The sequence below is a fragment of the Larimichthys crocea genome, chromosome XV (genome assembly GCF_000972845.2).
Source record: "Larimichthys crocea isolate SSNF chromosome XV, L_crocea_2.0, whole genome shotgun sequence".
In the NCBI taxonomy this organism is placed as follows: domain Eukaryota; kingdom Metazoa; phylum Chordata; class Actinopteri; family Sciaenidae; genus Larimichthys; species Larimichthys crocea.
The window spans coordinates 14,518,984-14,531,746 of NC_040025.1; the positions used below are offsets into that span (position 1 = coordinate 14,518,984).

The 12,763-nt window shown below is 42.1% G+C and overlaps 1 protein-coding gene across 1 annotated transcript in view; it reads left to right on the top strand.

The window, feature by feature from the left end:
* The window catches only part of LOC104933184 (ERC protein 2-like), a 156,292-nt gene extending 144,377 nt beyond the window's left edge, over positions 1-11,915 (top strand). Inside the window, exon 20 of the mRNA XM_027288591.1 lies at positions 11,306-11,915. The gene's annotated coding sequence lies outside the window, so the exon portion shown is untranslated. The remainder of the gene's footprint in view (positions 1-11,305) is intronic.
* Positions 11,916-12,763: the final 848 nt, after the last annotated feature.

Sequence of the window (12,763 nt, forward strand, 5' to 3'; positions counted from 1 at the left end):
TTTCTCTCTTATTCTCCCTTCCTTTGTCATTTTCTGCCCCCTTAGTTGTGCTATGAATGTGCTCGTAAGTGTGCATAAATCTTAAATTGGAGGGGATTTTCTGTAATATTTACCGCAGAAGCCATTGCATTCAGTCATAGCTTGAGTCAAAAAGCCACTTAGCCCTGCAGTCAAAGCCAAGGTTACCCATGCTCTTACTAAAGAACAGATGTGTAGAGGTACTGTAGGTATGGAATCCAACAGTACAGCAATGTTCCTTATTTTCATCATTGAATCCATATTTCTAGGTGGATAAATTGGATCTGATACAGTGGTGCATGATATTTCTGCTACTGTTGCATGTTCATGTCAGGAATGTGTGAGTTTACAAGTGTATTTGTTAACGTAAGAAATTACATAGTGCCACATACTGTCTCTTTATAGCTCTATAGAGACGAGGGAAGTGCTCTTGCTCTTGCTCTCCCTCTCCCTCTTTCTCTCTGTGCCTTGACAGTCTGACGTTAGTGTGTTAGGTAGGGTGTGTCTGTCTGAGCTGTTGAACATGTGTCAGAGCCCAGGTGGGGAGAGACACAATGCAATTATCCCTGTGAAACACTACCCATGTAACACAAACACTGTACACATGTGCACTGGCAGTCACAGGGGCTGATGCTAATTTATTTGTGGTGAGCTATACTACGTAAAAATGCAACATTCTGCAGACTGAAAAAAGGAGTAGAGTTGAAGAGACGGGGGAAGAAAGATGGTGACATTTCTTTGATTGCAAAATTAGTATTTGACCAAAAGGAATTAGAAATGTGTTGTGGGACTTTACTCTGCAGTGTGCAGCAGAGATGATGCCAAGCTAAGCAGCGGGTATACCAAGGCCAGGGCACCTCGGGGAGTAATCCCTGTTTGTTTAACCACTGCTGGGCACATTTACCACTCAGCTGGCAAGTGTATCCAAAGAAATGTCATCCGACATAGCTATTGCATCTCACTCAAAATACACATTCTTAAAGGATAGATTTACAATTTTTCAAGTCTGTCTTAAAACAATAGTCAGGTGCCCATATTAACATTGAAACCAGTTTTGTTTGGTTTAATCATTCCTCGTATTTTAAGTCCTTCTGAGAAGGAACTATATTCCAAAGTTCAGCTAAGTGGTTATCTTCCAGTATTACAGTCGTTTTGTTTTATTACTTTTTTTAAAGAATGTTATGTCTTAACGTGATGGCAATGAATGTGTGTGTGGCCGAGGGCACATGCAAGGGGCTAAAGGTTGGAGCTGAACCCAGACCACTGCAGTAAGGACTCTATATGGAGTGCATGTTCTACTGGGTAAGCTACCTGGCGCCCCCAATGTTGCAGTCTTTTTAGAACAATATTCTCTTTTTGTTACTTCTCCTCAACTGTAGCTCAGCAAGATAAAACAAAACTCTCTGGGAAAACATAAAGAGGCAATTTTGTACTAAAAGACTTTGGAACATACCCACTTGATTTGTGGAACTCAGACTCCTAAAGCCTTATTAGTTTCAGATGAACTTTGAAATGCACTTTTACATTACTTACATAAAAGGAAGCACATAAGGAAGGAATCTTAATGTTTATGTCGGCATGTGAGTAATTGTTTTAAGACAGACTTGAAAAATTGTCAACCTATACTTTATGGTTTTAGTTAATTGCCCTACTGCTTTACTATCATGTGATATTCATCGCTGGCTATTTTTTAACCTCAAGTTTTTATGTGTTAAGGGAAATTAAGCCAAAAACAGCAACTCATGTTGGTATTCATATTTTTTATTATTATTTTGAATACAGAGATAGTATCACTGGGCATAAAAGTGCTTTCCAAATTCCAAATTAGGCATTAATTAAATATAAATCCATCCATCCATCTATTATCTGTAACCGCTTATTCTCATCAGACTCCTAACATTCTCATCAGGGTCACGGTGGAGCTGTAGTCAATCCAAGCTGATTCTGGGTGAGAAGTGGGATACACCCTGGCCGAGGGGCCAGCTCATCAAATATAGATATAAATATTTGCCTTAACTATAGTTCCTATGAGCTACCAAATCTACAATGCAATGTCCATTTTATGTCTAACAACTATTTGGGTTTACTTCTCCTTGAACTACGTAAGTGGACTGAGATGGCTGTCACCTGTCATTACAGCAAACTGGAGGAGAGATGTGGGGTATGCCAGTTAAACAGACCTACTCAAAGATGTGGAGTAATGTGAGTGATGGTTGAAAGTCACAGTCTGTGACCTGAGAAAGCTCCTACTAAACATCAGCACATGACCTTGCTTGGGAGGCCTGAATTCTTTCAGTCTTAAGCCGATACTATTCCCAGCACCACCCAGACAAAATGGACCAAGTGTTCACACACAGACATACACAAACACACGCAGACACACCAACATCTTACCCTGCAAATTTTACGAGTTTCTGGAAGTCTGCACACACTTCACAAAATCAATTTTCACAGGTCATTTAAGTGCAAACCATCAGCATATATTGTTGAGATGTTTGGAACAGCACAGCGTGAGTTTTAGGTATCTGAGTCAAATGAACCAGAGTTGAAAAGTGATCCCTAACTTAGCTAGCACATCAATATTCCACATCACAGACTTTAACAAGCAAAGTGAGGACAGGTTTACATACATTACAGTCCCGGCTCTACTCTATATCATTTCCGGCTATCATAACAAAGAGTATTTGCCTAGCCAGTGCATCATAACCTGTTGCATTAATCCCACAGCAAGACTAAATATTAAGTACGAGTCTTTGCTCTGTCAATGTGGACGGCTCTATCAGCTCTTATTTAATGGGTACAGTGTATTTTGGCAGTAAATATCACAAAACTATGAGTCGCTTTGTCAAAACTAATGAGGATTATTTACTCTCTATCTGCACCCCAGAGCCAAACCTCTGTCACTTTCTACGATGCTTATTTACGGTCCGCAGTATCTCCCTTAAAGTTTCACTGGCACAGCCTTTCAGTGTCGTAGAGAGCGCTCCAAAAGGTTGTTAAAGGTTCAACATGGCTGCGCAAGTGTCGGTGGTTTTGGTTGTAGTGAAAAATTTACATGATTTGGGGTTTTGCGCTCCAAAGGCCGTTTATAGTTCAGAGTAGTCTCAGGAATCATATTTGGCTCGAAAAGTTGAACTGTTTTTCACTTAAATGTGTTTGTTTTTGGCCGCCCTCTATTAGCCTGTTATTTCTCTCTCTCCTCCTAACTTACCCACACTAAGCACATCAACACATTAAACTCTTACTTAGTTATCAGCAGTAGGAGGTAATTCATTACCTGTAGTTTATCTGAGAAATAGCCGCTTTCAAATTAGCTGTTTGACATCTTTTTTTTTTAACAGTTTCTCACCCACTAACACACAGGTCAGACTGAGGTAGAGATCGCTAGCAGACCACCGGGCAGTGTGAAATCCTCTCCATATATCCCATGTGTCTCATGTCCTGGGGCTATACTGACCCCAGGAGCACCAAACAGACTTGGCCAACAACATGATTGGTTCTTCCTGAGACCGGACTTAAATAGTATTAAGCACCACAGTGCAGCTGTGCTAGCACAAACACACTCACTCCACTTGACATCAACCTCGACTTTGTCACTCATTCTCAAATCCTGTTTATAGACACATTTATCATTTTGGTTTAATGAACGGTAGTAAAATAGGCCGAGCCTATCAGTGATGTACAAGAAGGAGGGACTCATACTAAAGAGGGAATAAAGCATCAAACAAAATCAGTTAACCCCTCGTCCAAGCAGGATAGATGAATAAATGAGCACATTGTTACCATTGGATGGGCAGAGGCTCCCATGTTTAACGACCAAATAGAAATCTTAGCTGACTGTGTAAATCTCTATCTGAACTTGTCTACCTCAAATAGTTGTAGCTACTGAATAGACATTATTATCAGATTTTGTTGACACAAGTGTCCAGCACACACACCACACTCACGCATACTAGATACTGATTCATGGGCAAACACACACATGCAGGCGCAGATACACACACCAACACACACCTATGTAAAAGTGACCCTGTTTTTCCTTCAGAGAAGATTGAGATCTGAGGGATCACATTTATTTGCTTAACTGGTTCAAATGATCCTAAATAGATCTGAGATGACCAAACCAGACCAAACCAAACCATTTTAAATCCAAAACTCCAGCTTCATTGTCTCTGTGCCCATTTATAGCAGGCATAAATCCACACAGACACATGCAAAGAAAGAGAGTGAGAGAGCGAGTTTACTCCTTTGTCTACTTAAATATTAGGCTCATGTCCGAAACCCTTTATTGCTGTGGCCAAGATGAAGCACAGTGATCAGCCTTAAACTCAACTGTGTTAAACAAGTCAGGCAGATTGTGACTGCAGTTTTCTTTTCTTTTTTTGTTGTTTGCTTTTTTTTTGTCTCTTCAGTTTTTATACTGTAGAAACACAGATCGGGAAGAAAGATGCTTCTACGTCTTCAGCTTGGTTTGGTAGAAGGGCAAATCAGTTAAGAGAAGAAACTGAACTATGGACAATAAAAAACAGATGGAGAAACTGTGAGTCTGTGGGCAGCGGTGAGAGAGAGAGGAAGCGGCGAGTCGGGTCAGGAGTGTGGACTGATGGGTCAGTGGAGTTGGTCTCATCTTGAGAAGACATCAAGAGGAGGGTGGAGCAATAATAGCACCCGAGAAAACAACAGAGGGGTGACTCCTAACACAGCAGTATTTTTTTAATACGCTCACACACAAGTAAGAACCGGATGAAAGAAAGGTTGTAGTGAAGAAACACGTATTCTGAATAAAGTTGTTTCTGCATCACTGCGGTTTGTGCAGAGGCCTCTCACCAGTTGTCTGGCTCTCTGTCCTTCTTTTCCATCTTTCGGGAACAAGGTCTCGACTCCAGCCCACACTGTATCTCCTGCATGGAAACTTTCCTCCCATATAAAACACAAATATGAATTATGACATCATGTCCTGTCATGTCATGTCTTTTTCCCACATTTATGTGTGTATACTTTTGCATTTGACGCATGAAGAGCAAAGGAAGCACAAGAGAAGGAATTAATGTTTGAACATTACACTATGAACTTGTTTCTGCAAGCGTAGCGCCTGTACAGACATTTCAGGCTACTAGGTCAAACCTTCAAAGTGAATGCCACCATGCACCCCACACCCCACACCAAGCCTTCCACCCTCCCTCCCATACCCACATGAAAATGCACCACAGCTAGGCTTGCATCCACTCCGTTTTTTAGCAAATGGGGGTGAGAGGCTGTTACCGTGTCAGTCGACATGGCCTCTTATCAGACCATCAGACTACCCTCAGATTCTCTTTCCAGATGGAGGTGAGATAGGGCCTCAGAGGCCCGGACCCCCGCAGACACTGAGAGAATGGAGGCCTCCCCTGATCTCCTACCTGATGGAGGTGCTTTAATGTGGGCTCAGGTTTCACTTGTCTCCCCTGCCTGGCTGGGCCTGCGCTGGTGTCAGGATGCAGGAACGTTCAGGGCTCATCGACCTGGGTTCTGATGGGCCGTCGCTGCTCCACTTCGAGGTTTAGCTCCAGGTCAAGGTGTTGTTATGGGACACAAGCTCACCAGGCTCCCCACGCTATTCTTACTATGAATAATAGATGCAATGTACGGTTATATACACATCCACACAGGCACTCACAGACAGACTTTGACACACATGAAGTCGGCTCACAGTAGAGCTCTCCGCATTGCTCTGCGCTGCCAATCATGCTGTGCACAGAGCGAGAGGGGAAAAGAGACGGAATCCTGTGATAAGACAAAAAAACAAAAAAAGCTTAAAGGAGTAAATGAGTGAAAATTAGTCAGAGGAAGGAGAGGCAGATCAAGAGAGGCAGCGTGGGGGGAGGAGGGGAGGGGAGGAGCAAAGAATTTGGGAGCAGAGAGAATTCCATGCACCTTTTATTGTTGTTGCGCAAACCTGTATTTTGGACCTGCATGAACATTATGCACTTTTATGAACATAGTTTCTTTTTCACCTTGGGGCTTTTAAGTGATAAATGAATATCTGAACATGCCCTGCCAGTAACACTTTTCGGTAATCTCCCATTCTGATGCTTGTCCTTTTCAACATTCATGCACACGTATTGCTTTTTATGCTTGCTTGCGTGTGTTTGTTTAGTGGTGGCAAAATATGTGAAAACGGCCTCCACATTAGGAGCAGGTACTGCAGATTCCACCCGTATCATTTGTACATTGGCACACCTTGGCCGGACTCGGGGAAACTCACCACCATTCCACAGAGAGCCCTCCATCATTCCTCACAGGATTAGAGACAAAACAGAGAGAAAGGGAGAGGGAGAGAGTTCAAGGGAGGGATTGCTCTTTTACTTTTTGTAGCTGGCAAAGTCTTTACTATAATTTAGCTGAAATAATAGAAGTCTTAAAATTGCTACCAGTGTCTCCCCGCTGTCTTTCTCCCTTCTCTGTCTCTGTTAATATCAAACCAGATGTCAATTTGAGGCGGCACAAGGAGTTGATGCACACTAGTGTTTGAACAAGAATCAAGCTCTCAGAAATGATACATGTGAAGCATACGCAGTGTCTGGCTCACTTACAGATGCATGCTGCCTCTCTATGGGAGTTTAATGAGTTTGATACATGAGATTTTTTTTTTTTCTCATCAACAGTCAACTCCACCTAGTGGTGTTTGTACTGAACAGATTTCTGGCTGAAGTGAGGAATGAACTGTGATGAGGGAAACATTACACCAGCAACTGTTTATCTGCAGAGAGACACTTTAACCTCAAATTACTAGAGAAGGGAGGATCAATACTGAGGTTTTGGATATGAATCCTACAAAAGCTACAAACTGAGATCTGGCTCAGTACCTCTGCTGTATAGGTTGTCCTTTGCTAGACAGCAGTTGTCGACTGTGTTAGTAGGTCTCCTCAGCACCTCTTTGCCTGGCATCTCGGAGGCTTGCTCACACTTGCTTTCACCCAGCATGTGTTTGCTCAGATGAAGGAAATTATGTAATTAGCCTTTGAGGGATTGTTTTCTTTCACTCTTTACCCCCCTCTCTCCTGCTCTACCGCCTTTACCCCTCTGTCTTTCTTTCCCTCTCTCTTCATTTTTGCACTCCGTCTCTTTCTAGTCGTATGACAGCAGGAGATGGTTACAATTTAATCCGAGCCGCACCCTAGCTCACCTCCTTCATTAATTGCCAAGGACCATCAGTGGAAGAAAATGAGCGCTTGTCATACAGATCCATCTTCTTAACTGTTGAAGAACAGCTTTGCTTAACATCAAAGGGAAAGTTTTGAGTGTATGAGGGAGTGGAAATGGAAGCTTTAGGTCTGCAGGGGGTTGCAAACGGCCGGGCTTTGGTTGCGTCGGGTTGTGTGCTGGGAGATGGGTGCAGGGGTACACACACGGGCAGTATCAGGGGTGGGTGGGTGGTTGGGGAGGGGGGGGGACCTGGCATTTTCCTCTCTAATTCCAGCAGGCCTGGAGGCCTGGAGTGCTAAGAAGGGCCTCACTGTTACTCTCTGAATCAGCCAGGTATTGCTTACATAAAAAGCAAGTGAAAACAGCTGTAGGGATAATTAGCTTGATTCTCCATTACATGCCATGAGGGCCAATAACTAAAAAATGGAGTTTTGTTTGGGTTAGAGCTGCAGCCCCAACCAGGAGGAAGTTGTAAAAGTCAGGCAGAAAAAAAGAAAGAGAGAGGCAAAAAAGGAGAAATGTAGGGAAGAAAGAGCAAGCTCTTGAAGCAATTGTTACAGAGAAGATGTTCTCCCTTCCTGGGATGGCTTGATGTAGACCATATTTTGAAGGGTTTTAAAGGGCTATGGTTTCAAAATGATTGGATGGGCATGCGTGCAGAGATTTTTTTTTAACCATCTAATAATAGTAATCTGAGTTTTTAGCTTGTGGGAACCTGTTTCCTGAGGTAAATGAATTGGAAGCGGACCAAATTTTAATTGCTTTTTTAATCACATTTGTGTAATGGATTACCTTCAATACTGCCTTGCATTGAAGTAATAGAAATGGTGTATGGTATATATTTACCACCAGAGCATGATAAATTTCCTTTACATTCACTCCATAATAAATCAGACATATGATAAGAACAGTGATTTGCTTTCATTGCAAGGTATTTTGTCAAAATTGCCTCTCTTCTGACCTTCTTTTCAGGAGGTTAAATAGACCGTCCTATCAGAAACATGATCTTTTCTGTGGTCACATACTAGGTCTGTTTCAGTGAAAAGGAATATGTATGACTATTTCGAGAGAACAGCGAGAAAGTCAGCTCAGTCACTAGTTGTCACTTCTCTCTTCCTGTATTTCAACCAAATCTCCCCCTTCATACCACCGAATGGCTTGTTTTACATCTCAACTCTTGGTAGAGTGAGGTGAGCCAGGGTGGGTGGGGGGTACCAATCTTTGTACTGGTAATTGAATTTGGTGTGTTTCTCTTTTTTTCTGTAGGAGCGAAAGGACACCAACCACAGGGTAATTCCAAGTGAAAGAGCAGCACTTTAACATTGGTGGTCCCAAAACTCTGCAAGGATCCATTTAACAGGCAGTTTATATTAGTAGCACTTAAAGACAAGAAGGGGTTCAGCCGCACACATCCAAACTCTCAGGCTTGATACCCAATCCTCATGATGAAGACAGACAGTTGGACAGAAAGACAGACTAGTAGGTTTTGGGAGAAATACAGGTGCACTAACAAAATAGACACCTTACAGCTTCATTTAGATTACCTAACCACGTACAAGGGCTTTGGCCTAGTATGTTGTGTATGTAGATACACAATACTAGTCACAAAGTGAACATTTTTTAAATAATACATAAATGTCAGGCTGTATAAATGTTTTTTTTACCTCAACTAGAAACACAACTTTGTTTCTGCAGAGGGCATTTGAACATTTTGATAAGTCAATCATTTCCCTGTATCCAGACGCTGGCTAAACCAGTATTAATATGAGAAAATGTTCACCCTGTCTGATCCCACCATCAAGCACGCTGAGAGTGGAGGAGTTGGGAGGAGGATGAGGGTTACGCGGGGAGTAGAAGATAGGAATGGCTGATTTGAGTTAGAAGGAGATGATGGCTGAGTGCTGCGAGAGAGGGAAAATGTATTCTGTTGTTCAGAGGTATGCATTGATATGGAAGCAATGTCTGATTTAAAGGAGAGTAAGCATGATCTAAAACAAACCTGAAAGAGCCACAGAAATACATCCATGTATATATGTATAAATAAAGGCATTAAGAACATTTCCCACTCACTCACTACATTTTGTGAAGTGTCTCTTTATGATAATGGGAAGGTTGTGTCTGAGTGAGTGTCAAGTGTTAATGTTAAGTCTTTTCAGTAGCTGATCCTGTGAAGATTCAGGTCATGGTTTGGATATCACAGTGCAATTTATTACTTTCCTACCCAGACTGTCCTTGAACAACCAAACTGCTACACATCCTCCAGTGTCTGTTAAAATGGAATCTCCGTGTGTGTTTATGACTTTGTGTCAAGTGTCCTCTCCTGTGCATTGCTGCTTAAAGAATTATCAAACATCATTCCAACAATGGAAAAATATTCACTGGAACAAGTCATTTAAAGGAAATAGTGAAAACAATGGCAGTTGTTTTAAATCATATTTAACTTGTTTCAATTTTTTTCTTTGAAATAGGGAAGTGCTACTTAGTGTGTAATGTGTGTAACACATTCAGTTTGTGCACTGCCGTATACATGGATCTGGCTTTTCGTGCTGCCTTTCGCAGCTGATGATGCAGAAAATTGTGGACAATGACCTTTGGGCTGAAAAGGCTTTAAGCAGCCTGTCGGAGCCATTTGAGCTCACTAAATTATCCAGATCATGGCGGTAGCTTTTCTGGCTGATATAATATGCTTTACTTTGTCACATGTTTCTAAAAGAGGGCATAACTTACATTCAGCATACTCAACAGAAAATTCCATATGATGATTTTTAACATTCTGTCACAACATGCTGACATGTAAAATAATCACGGGCCGATAAGCGTACACACATTCATGACCACATAGCGACACACGCTTCCTCATTAACAACACGAACGCAGGCGTCACATGCGAGTTTGTGTAGTGAATGCGTCTGTTGTGTGGCGGTAGTGAGGTGTTGATAGAGAAGAAAGAGGAGCGGTCTTCAAACACATCCACAGGCAGGTCGTGCTCTCCATTATGCCCTGCCGGAGGCCATATTTGTTGATTCTCTGGCCCCCAAATCATTAATTTAAGTGCAGACGACGGCGAAGAAACCCGAGAATGGCATCCAGCACACATACACAAATTCACACACACACAAGCATCTACATGCACAGACACACATTTGATCACATTTACACGCAAGGCGGGCTTATGTGTACACACACACACACACAACCTGTGTTGCATAACAAATGATGGCACTTTAATTGCTGTGCATGTTTATTTACTCCTGGCTGTAATGGATGGTCCTTCTCCGCCTGGCAGCCAATCAGAGTGAGACAGGAAGAGTGTGAGCAGCCCTGCAGAACTGGACATACGATTTGACATTTCTCTTTTGTACACACCACACACGCTAGCCTAATATGGTACCATTTAATACTTGTAACACTTGTAATGTTTACAGTTTTGGGGTCATCGCACAGCTCAAATCATCTCTATCACAACATGTTTTCGAGCTTCACCTGTGAACGTCAGACAAAGTTTGTGTTAAAGATCTTTTACTACGCCGCCTCTGAGTGACTGATGATAACGTCTTCAGTGATTGGTAGTTATTTTGGGGGCTGTTTGCTCAGCCAATGAGGCGCCCCCAGCGAGCTAGACATACATCATTGTTTTCTTTTTTTTTTCACAGCCTAACCCTCAGGAAAGAAGTGAGTTGTTGCTGACTGCTGTGCGGCCTGAATAACAGACACATTCCAATAGTTTTTCTTTTTTTTTTTTTTCTTTGCTTTTTATTAATGAGCACTTGATGTTTGGGCTGCTGCCAACTGCATTTAGTGCATTCTTAAGGAGCTCTGGAGGTTCGCCAGACAGTTAGAGGAAGAAAATGGTCAATCTAAAGCTAAGAAAAAACAAAATATCTACACTGGACCTGAGAGTCTGACTTCTCTTTGTCCATTACAAAGCAATGCAATTGTATGACGCAACTTTTGGGAGACGACTGAGGAAATTAAAAACAACTTTAGATCTTTGGCTAAATGATGCATCTTCGTATCCCTGTGTGGGATTTAGCATTTGTTTTTAATTCTTTGTGGTTGACCTCTCATACTGATTATTCTTTCTCACTGTTTCTTTCCACAGCTGCTTGTAGAGCCAGGTACCAAGAGGTTCAAGAGCTTCAACCGCAAGCCAGTTACCAAGAGGTTTAAGAGCTTCGACTTCAAGCATGCACACTCACCTGGCCCATAACCTGCCCACCATCATCACCATGAGATTTACATATAAACAGTGAAACACATATACTCCAGGACCCACCATTTCACTATAGTGTGGACAAACTCAGCGCTCAGCTGGTCAGAAAGTTTCCAACTAGCTGATGAATGTCACCTTCACTGACAAATAGAATGGCCTACTGAGGACCTAAACTCACTGTAGGTGAATGTCCAACACCAGAGCATCAGTCATCAGTGCGGTGCTTCGAGGTATTGGCAAGCGGTCCACTGCCTTCATTTCCCTAGCTGTTTCCAATAGACTGGGAGCTGGGTTCATTTTACAGTACTGCGGTGCTACAGAGTTTCTGGCTTCACATCAACCGACAATCACTCCACCACTGTCGACTACCAGTGTGGCTAAGCTGAGCCAGTGGAACTAGCTGTAAACGCATGCCAATCCCAGATGTTTTTATGATGGCATGAATGTGTTTACTTCTCCAGCTAAATAGTGAACTTTTGTAAATATCACAACATGGACCTCAAAATGCACAATCCACAGAAACCTTCACAATGTACCGTGCCAAAGGAGACAACCCCGTCTGCTGAAACAAATTACTGACATGGGACTGCAACCCGAATCACTTGGACTACCCACTAAACCGCCCTAGTTACTCATTTGTTTGACTATCTCCCACATCCTGCGGAGAGATCAACAAGAAAATGCAAATTTGGGTTTAGAGATGCCCCATGAAAACAGTTTGAGGATCAGCTTACACCTTCTCTGAAAATCAGGACCTTTATTAACAGCGAAGGAAACACTGCTGACCTCAAATCAGCCAGCTTACTGTAAGAACGGTCTGTTTATACATTTCTCCTTGTGTTCTTTTAGCCTGCTGTGCGTTTGTTTAATGAGCCAATATCATGTTCTGTTTGCTTTTCTACATCCGAAACAGTTTTGAGTGCCACTCTTCTTCTTTTTTGACATTTGAACAGCTGTGTGTGATTTATGCTGATGACTGATATATTCTTTTGTTGTCTATTTATTGATCCTGTGAATCTGAGTGGCTAATCTGTTTATAATGAAGTGACTTGCATTTTAAAGCACTGTGTCATTATTATTATTTTTTTCACTGTACTGGAAGTTGTCCTGAGGTGATGGTAATGTACAATATTGTGTTTTGATTTAACAGTAAAATAGTGTCTCCACATTGCCCTTACCTAATATGTAAAGTTTTTGTACAGTGTGTGTGCATGTGTGTGTGTGTGTGTGTGTGTGTGTGTGTGTGTGTGTGCTTTCATGACTGTGAGGACTGTGAAAGTTTGGGGATAACAGTATACACCCATGACTTATTCTACAGTGTTTTGCAGTGGTCAGCTTGTTTCTGTT